We start from the raw sequence: 9,250 nt of genomic DNA on the forward strand, positions 1-9,250 counted from the left end.
CGTAGCAGTGGGGCCAGGAATCCAAAAGAATTACAAGCACTGAGGGAGAGCACAGGGCAGGTAATAAAGGGCAGGGGGCGGAGCTAACTCCGAGAGACCAGGCCGCGATAGGCTCTCCCACTCCTGAGCCTGCCACCCTGGTTGGTGGGAGATGGTGTCAGTCGAGCAGGTCTGGCCTCAGGTGTGGATTGATTAATCCCAGGAGTATAGCTAGATGAAGTACCTGGCAGATCCCTAACAGCTGGATTTTGTTTTTTTGTTAATAATAAGATCAGATTTATCTCCACCTACAATAATCAGTGGCAAACCATGAGATCAATTCTAGCAAAACACTGGCCAATTCTAAATACAGAAACTGCTCTTGTGACATCCTTGCCAGCAAAACCTCAGATGACGGCCAGAAGAAGTAAAAATCTTAAGGACATGTTGGTGAAAAGCCACTATGTACCCATACAACCGAACCCCTTTTCAAAAAGAGGTCCAGTCCAAGGTTGTTATCCTTGTGGTGACTGTGTGGCATGTGCTAATATAGCAAGGAAAACTTTCTTTACTTCCACCAAAAACGGACGTCGGTTTAAAATCTTACATTATATTTCATGTAGCTCGACTCACGTTATTTACCATGCAACGTGCGGATGCTCAAAAGCTTATGTTGGTTTAACATCTAGACAACTTAGAATCCGCATTCGGGAACATGTACGAGACATAAGGGCCTAAGGAAATTGATCATTTATCACTGTTGAAAACGATTCCGAAACATTTTAAGCTATACCATGGATGTGACCCCAAAACCTTTCTGGCATAGGGCATTGACATGGTGCATTGTGGAGTCAGAGGCGGGAATGCGAAAAAGATTCTAGAGCAAAAAGAATGCAGATGGATTACCACCCTGGGTACTTTGACTCCCTTTGGGTTTAATGAGCAATTGAGCTTCTCTGCTTTTTTATGATACTTGATTTGCCCATTGCCGGTTTTTTAAGTGATTTTAGAAAGCTATGTATATGATACTAACTGTCTGTCTTGTGTCCATGATTAGTGTTCGAGTGAGGATATCTAAAATACTCGATCCTTCGGATGTCGGTGGTATTACACTGGTGATGAGAATCTGACGGGAATCTGTTTGATCACTTGAGAAAGATGCTGATGAGAAGAGATGTCTTCCATACCAATCATTCCCCAAAAGATCATGTTTTCGGTCCTGACTTTGTATATGTCACTAAAATTATAATCTTTCTTCTCCTTCCCCATAGTTTTAATATGGGTATATGCACATTGTTTAGAATAATTTATTTTCTTTTTTTCAATCGTGTCTTTTTACATGATTATCATGTACCTAACTCACTGTGTTATAGTAATTATTTTTATAGATCCTGTGTTTGTTCACCTTTTTCACGATTCTTTAATTATTTAAGTATTTACTTACTTATTTATTTATTTAATTACACTTTGTTTATTTGTCAATAGAGTACTTATGTCACTCAGTACGCTGGATGTATTGTTCTTTAATTCCACTTCTGTTGAACATATGGTGTTATTATATGAGTCCAAATTAATTTGGGGTTTCATCGTCACTTTCTCTAATTATGGACACAAAACATGGGGAAATACCTTTGAAGTGATTGACACTGACGGACATAGGCAGACTCACCACTGCTGCACCTCTTTCCCTGGGGTTGCGCGTGCTGCTGTGATGCCGAGTGCCCGCCCCTGTCTCCTTTCCTCTATATGCGGGTGCTGTGCCTGCGCTGTCTCCCTAGAGACGCGTCCTTGGAGGCGCGCAGGCGCGGTGGCCGCATGACGACGGGAGACGGAGGACTCGCGGCCTCAGGCAATCCCGCGCATGCGCCGCAGACCAGGAAATTGGATGGACCGGAACACACTCACTGACGATTTAGGACACTATTTAAAGGGACGGGGCACACAGCAATATACACACCCTGAGGAAGCGATACCTGCGAAACGCGTGTCGGGGTGCCTAACTACCGTGTGGACCACTCTCATTTCCAACTTCATGGGTAAGACTGCCTATACTGGTTCCCCTGGTACTACCAGGTGGACATAGTGTTTTTCACTTTTGACCATTTCAGGTTACTGTCTTTTCCTCTGATTTGTGTCCAGGATTATGCAGAGAATACTTTTTTGTATATGTTTTCTCTAATAAGATCAAATATGTGTTTGACACCTCAAGGCTATGGATGGTGACAGTTTATGATAGCCTATTTACCTATTCACTATCAATATGAGACTGGAGTTGTCAAATGATCCTGCATTTTGATTATTATCGCGATTTGCATTGCACAGCAATATTACCTTGCAAATTTTTGTATGGTTGTTGTGATTGATCCACAAATAGACTTCCAATTTTTTAGAACCTCGTTGTATTTTTTATATATTGTGTGCGTATACTATTGTATGTAATAAAGAATAAAGATTTATATATTTTTCTATGACTCGTGGAGTAAAGACTCCTTGTTCTCAAGTGTTCGTTATGATAGATTGGAGTTTGCTATTTTGTATTGATATTTTGGAGGTGTTGTAATATAGAATTTTGGGTGACACCTAACCAATCACTATACCTGAGAGACAATTTTGTTGATAAATATGTTGAAATTGGTGTCTTCCTGACAACTGCCAAAGCGAATTTCGGCTGAACATCTAATACACATTAGATTGTCGGCCGGTCACACCAAAATCAGCTTGTTCAGCCGATGTAAGTCTAACGTATATGGCCACTTCCCCAAAGCTTCACTTACATGTGTGTCCCCATTCCAGAGATTATGTGTGTCCTCTTCTAGTCCTCAGCCAAAGCCTGTACTCGCTTCGGCTACATAGCAACCAGGTCTTCCTGTCATGAGCCAAATGGGAATCAGCACACAGGGCCGTATTTGGAGTTGGTCCTGCCCTAGGCACTTTTAGTGCTGACGCCCCCGAAAACGCAAGTGTTCCGCTGCAAAAATTGCAACATGTGCTAATTGTTGCGGGTTTTAACTCCCCAATGAATTCAATGGGGAAAACCTGAACAGAAAACCAGCAATCCCACAGCATAAATTGACGTGCTGCGGATTAAAAAAACACACCGCAGGGCAATTTATGAACGTTCTTCAGTGGTTTTTTTTATGCAGCGTGTGGATGAGATTTGTTCAAATCTCATCCACTTTGCTGCTACTGTATTACACTATGGATTTTCTGCAAAGAAATCCGTTGCGGAAAATCCGCAGTATTTACGCTACGTGTGAACTTACCCTAAGGCCTCATTTACACGAGCGTAATATACGCGCGTGCGACTCGCGTGCTTTTCACGCGTGTCGTACGCACCTATATTACTCTATGGGGCAGTGCAGACGATGCGTGAATTTTGCGCAGCGCGAGTGCGTTGCGTAAAACTCACGACATGTTCTATAATCGTGCGTTTTTCGCGCATCACGCACCCATTGAAGTCAGTGGGTGCGTGAAAACCACGAAGGTCGCACGGAAGCACTTCCGTGCGAACTGCGTGATTCTCGCAAGAGCTGTCAAACTGAATGTAAACAGAAAAGCACCACGTGCTTTTCTGTTTACAAACATCCAAAAGGAGTGTCTTAGAGATGAGCGAACCGAACTTCACCGGGTTCGGCCGAACTCGTTTTGACCGAACCCGGCAAAAAATGTTGCGGTACGCGACGTCAGGAGACAGTCACTGTCCAGGGTGCTGAAATAGTTAATCTGGTTCAGCACCCTGCACAGTGACTTCCGATCCCAATATACGTGAACGTGTAAAGACTGCCGCGTCATCCAGGGAGGTGGGGCCAGATGTCAAGAGAGGCGCGTCACCAAGGACGCGTCACCAAGGCAACGGCCGGGAAGTTCTCGGTAAGTACGAACCTCTTTTTTTTTAAACAGGTTACTCGATATGGTGATCGGAATGCACTGTCGAGGGTGCTGAAAGAGTTACTGCCGATCAGTTAACTCTTTCAGCACCCTGGACAGTGACTAACGTCGACTAGCCTCATCTCTATGATGGCGGCTGCGCGAAAATCACGCAGCCGCGCATCTTACACTGATGACACCCGGAGCTGTCACGTGCCTTTTGCGCACGCAAAACGCTGCGTTTTTTTGCGTGCGCAAAACGCACACGCTCGTGTAAATGAGGCCTAAAAGAAATGCTCAGTGCTACCCCATTAACATTCCCTCCCCTGCCCCCCACATGAACACTGGGGCCCATTCCCCGTATTATAGAACAGGTCACAGAACAAAACACTTCTGCAGCTGCCGCCCTTACCGACTGCAGTAAATTACGCCCTGCCAGTTACATGAGTACATTGCCCTACTTTTAAAAGTAGGCCAATGAACTGAGGTAACCTTGGATCATGTGATGTAAACTAACCAATGACAGCTTAGAGCTGTCACTGATTAGTTTACAGACCAGATCCAGGAAGGTAAGTATGATAATGATTTTGCTTTTTTACATATTAATTTTTTCTAATGTTTTTTTTTGTGTTTTTTTACAGGTTCGGTTGTTGGACTACGTCGGATTCAAAGACTGCTTAGATGACGGCATTTTTATTTTCAATAAAATGGTTAACGAGATTTGTCGGGGGGGGTTGTTTCATTAAAATATTTTTTCTGTGTTGGTGTTTTTTTTAACTTACTACCGCCTTAGTAATGGCGGCTGTCTGATAGACACCGTCCATTAGTAAGGCGGGGCTTAGTGTTAGCAGGTGAAGAGGCTTACACTAACCATCCATTATTACCCCGGTACACACCGCCACCAGGGGAGCCGGGTACGATCCAGTACAGTGGCGGACACAGACAGCTGAGGACCCATGTGCAAGAACCGTATATGATCCCTTTGCTCTCCAATATTTCATCACAGATCATCTCCTTATGTCTCTCTAATAATCCATCAGTAATTGTTAGCCATAAAATTCATCATCCAAGGCATTTGCATGCAAACTAAGGCTGGATTCACACGAGCATGTTCAGTCCGTGATATACGATCCGCAGGTCGGCCGCATTTCCCGGACTGAGCACACTGCAGGGAGCTGGGCTCTTATCGTCATCGTTATCTATGACGCTAGAAGTCGCTGCCTCGCTGCGGGAAAACTGTCACGTACTGAAAACATGTTTTCAGTACGGGACAGTAGTTCCGCGGAGAGGCAGAGACTCCTAGCGTCATAGATAACGATGACACTAGGAGCCCAGCTCCCTGCAGTGTGCTCAGTCTGGGAAATGCGGCCGACCTGCGGACCGTATATCACGGACTGAACATGCTCGTGTGAATCCGGCCTAATAGACAGAAGATGGTTGCTATAAGATGACAGTGGGCCCCTTATCTACTGGGCCCCTGTGCAGCTACAAAGGTTGCACCAATGTTATGTCCACCTCTGATCCAGTACCCAACCATCTGTAGTGATGGTCGGGTACTGAGGCAGCCACAGGCCTTTATTAGACTGGGAAAGCCAAAAAAAAACGTGGGCCTTCCCATAGTTCCCATAGTTATGAAAAATGGGGGGGACCCCATTTTGTATTTTCAATTATTTATTCATTTTAAAAAATGAAGTGGGGTCCCCCCATTTTTCATAACTTGCCAGATAAAATAAAGTAGCCGCAGCCTAGCATTACCAGGGTGAGAAGGCTCACAGTTTTTGGGCTTTCCCAGCCTAATAATACCAGCCTGCGGCCACCCCAGTGCCGAACCATTGCTTCAGATGGTCGGGTACTTGATTGTACCCGGCTCTTCCTGGCATCTCTGGTGGCGGTGGGTACCAGGATAATAATGTGGGGATAGTGTTAGCATCTTCACCGGCTAATGCTAAGCCCCGCCTTAGTAATGGACTACTGTCTGCCGTAGTAATAAAGTTAAAAAACACAGAAGCACAGAAAAAATATTTTATTGAAATAAAACCCCACACAACCCTCGTTAACCAATTTCTTGAAAATAAAAACGCCCTCATCGAAGTAGTCCTTGAATCCGACATAGTCCAATGATCGAACCCGTAAAAAAACACAAAAAAAACATTAGTAACACTAATAAGTAAAAAAGCAAAACCATTATCATACTTACCTTCCTGGGTCTGTGATAGTAAACTAATCAGTGACAGCTCTAAGCTGTCATTGGTTAGTTTACATCACAAGGTCCCAGGTTACCTCAGTTCATTGGCCTGCTTTTAAAAGTAGACCAATGAACTTAGGTAACTGGCCACCACGTGATGTAAACTAACCAATGACAGCTTAGAGCTTAGTTTACTGAGCCTTGTAAGTGGTGCAGTATCACCCGCGCTGTGACGAGAGAGCGAGCAGCAGTCTGAGGAGCGCTAGTGAAGCGCACACCCACCCCTTAGTGGAGAAATGACCGCTGGACGGTCAGGTCACAAAGTTACATTTTAAGATCCTGCAGCCGCCTCCTCCTACTGGACACACTAGGCACTGCACCCCAGTGCCTATTGGCAAATACAGCCCTGTCAGCATAGAAAATACAACTGTCAACTATAAGGCACTTGAGCCACAATGTCATAAACAACTCTTTAATTTTTATAGGACATAATCCAATTTCTAACCATTAGGCTGTTTACACGTTGTGGATTTGTCGCAAAATTTCATCACAGATTTTGGCTGAGATCTGCATCAAATTCACAACAAAATCTGCATTGTGTGAACTCAGCCTAACAGTTAGAAATTGAATTATGTCCTATACATATTAAAGAGTTGTTTATGACATTGTGGCTCGAGTATAATGTTGGCATGGCCAGAACTGGCTCAGATGCAACATTAAAGAGAACAATAAAGAATATGCAGAATGGCAGCGTTTAGGTAAGTGAAACTACAGGACATGTAGAAGTCCATAACTTTGGCTAAGAAATTAATTTCCATTTTACAGTTTAAAGCCGGTTTCTCACAGGTCGGACACGCTGCGCAAAAACTGTGCGGCGCATCTGGCCTGGAACCCGCAGCACCTTCCGTCCAAAATGGGGAAAACCTGCAACAGAAAAGCAACAAAAACGCAGCATAAATTGACATGCTGCGAATTTAAATTCCGCACCGCAGGTCAATTTATTAACGTTTACGCAGTGTTTTTTTAAAAAAATCTCATCCACTTTGCTGTTACTGTAAATGCTGTGGAATTTTCACACAGAATTCCATTTACCCTACATGGGAACCCGGCCTAAGACATGATTTTTTTGAGCATTCGTTTGTCTACACCAGGAATTCTCATATATTTTTACTAAATTTATCTTAATGCCATTTTACAGATTAGAAAAAGAATTACAAGACCTGGGGAGGGCTTCCCCATAAATCTTGTCGACGGCCTTCCCAAAATGCACTGTTATCCCTCTCCTAGCCATATACTGTATGTTGATGTCGCTTTGACATTGCTAGCTTGGTGTTAAAGATTCGACCGAATCAGACCTGGAATTTATTTGGATAATTTTAACAATTATAACATTATCAACAACAATTCAAAGAGAAAAATATTGTCTACTGGAAGTCATGTAGTTATTAGTTGTTGAACTTGTGTAAACTTGAGTGGAAAATTGCATTGCATTATTAAAGACTAGAACTGTACTACACTTGGTACAAAAAATTGAAGCCCAGGGAAAATCTGAAAGATATAGTAATTTAAGCCCATGAAAGATAAAGAATCATATTATCTAAATTATCAAAATTAATGCATCTTCAGGCTCTAAGATCGCTGTTTTTCACAAATTAAATAAAGTACATGGTGTAGTGTTAGTGAATCATTTGGCATTGCCTCCAAACTATTAGGACTTGTCCACACGTTGCAGAATTACTGCATATTTTTTCCGACCGGAATTGCGGACGAAAAATACACAGCAGAATACAGTAGCAGCAAAGTGAGTGAGATTTAACAAATCTCATCCACACGCTGCGTAAAAATTCAGACCAGAAATTGACCTGCGGTGCTTATTTTTCGTACCGCAGTATGTCAATTCCTGCTGTGGAAAGTGGACAGAATTGCTGCGTTTTTCAGAGGAGATTCAGACCCTTTTCTGCAGTAAAAAACGCAGGAAATGGTGCGGTTTTTCCGTAGCGGAAATCCTGCTAGTTTCTGCATAATTGCTGCAGAAATTTTGCGCAGCAATTTCGTTACATGTGGACAAGCCCTAGACTGCACAGACAAGTTCCTAAGAAGAAAATCAGCACGCAGAATTGTAAAGTCAGCAGCTATACTCAGCTAAGAATTGTCATTTAACCTCTTAAGTACGCGGCCTACTTTGGCCTTCTGGACATTGCGTCTTTTTTTGGGGTACATATAATGTATTGTATAACTTTACTTAATTGGGGGGGATAGAAAAAAACAAATCGCGATTCCACCATTGTTTTTTGTTTTTGTTTTTATGGCGTTCATTGTGCGGTATAAATAACATGTTAACTTTATTCTGCTGGTCAGTACGATTACAAATATACCCATTTGTATCGCAATATCAATATGTCATTTCTTTATGTTTTACTCATTTGCCCAATAAGAACCTTTTTTTTTTTTAAAGAAAAAACAAAACAAAAACATGCGTTGCCACATTCCAAGACCAATAACGCCGACAGGCAACCTATTAGGTGTGCTAAGATGGCAGACATAGTGGCCATTGTTAGGCCTATGACTGCCATAGTAACCCATCGGCACCCAATCACTTTGCGGGAGGAAGGGGAGCAATGGAATGGCAGACTGAGCCCCTTCTCTCTGTCTAACCAATTAAAAGCCGCGGTCACCATTGACCGCTGCATCTAAGGGGTTAAACATCCGGGATCAGAGTTATCTCTCTGGCCTCTGTTCATCCCAGTGCTCCCTTAAAGTTAGTGAAAGAGATTTGAAAACAGCATTTATGGGGTTCTGAACTGCAAGGCCCTCACCAAAACTGGAAAACCTCTTTGACTGATCCAGAGTTAGAGCCACATTGAGGGTATGATCACATTTTCAGGCGTTTTTCGGGCCGTAAACACCCTGAAAAACGGCTGAAAAAATGGAAGCTCAATGCCTCCAAACATTTGCCCATTGATTGCAATGGGAAAACCTGTGTTTGTTCCGACGGGACTTTTTAAAAAACGTTGCGTATAAAAACGCCCCGTAAAAAGAAGTGCATGTCACTTCTTGAGCTGTTTTTAGAGCAGTTTTTCAATGTGTCAATAGAAAAACAGCTCCAAAAACGGCCGCAAAAAACGCATTAATAAATGTTGGATGCTTAAAAAACGGCTGAAAATCAGAGGCTGTTTTCCCTTGAAAACAGCTCTCTATTTTACAGCCGTTTTTTGTTTT

The sequence above is a fragment of the Rhinoderma darwinii genome, chromosome 1, assembly GCF_050947455.1.
Source record: "Rhinoderma darwinii isolate aRhiDar2 chromosome 1, aRhiDar2.hap1, whole genome shotgun sequence".
NCBI classification, from domain to species: domain Eukaryota; kingdom Metazoa; phylum Chordata; class Amphibia; order Anura; family Rhinodermatidae; genus Rhinoderma; species Rhinoderma darwinii.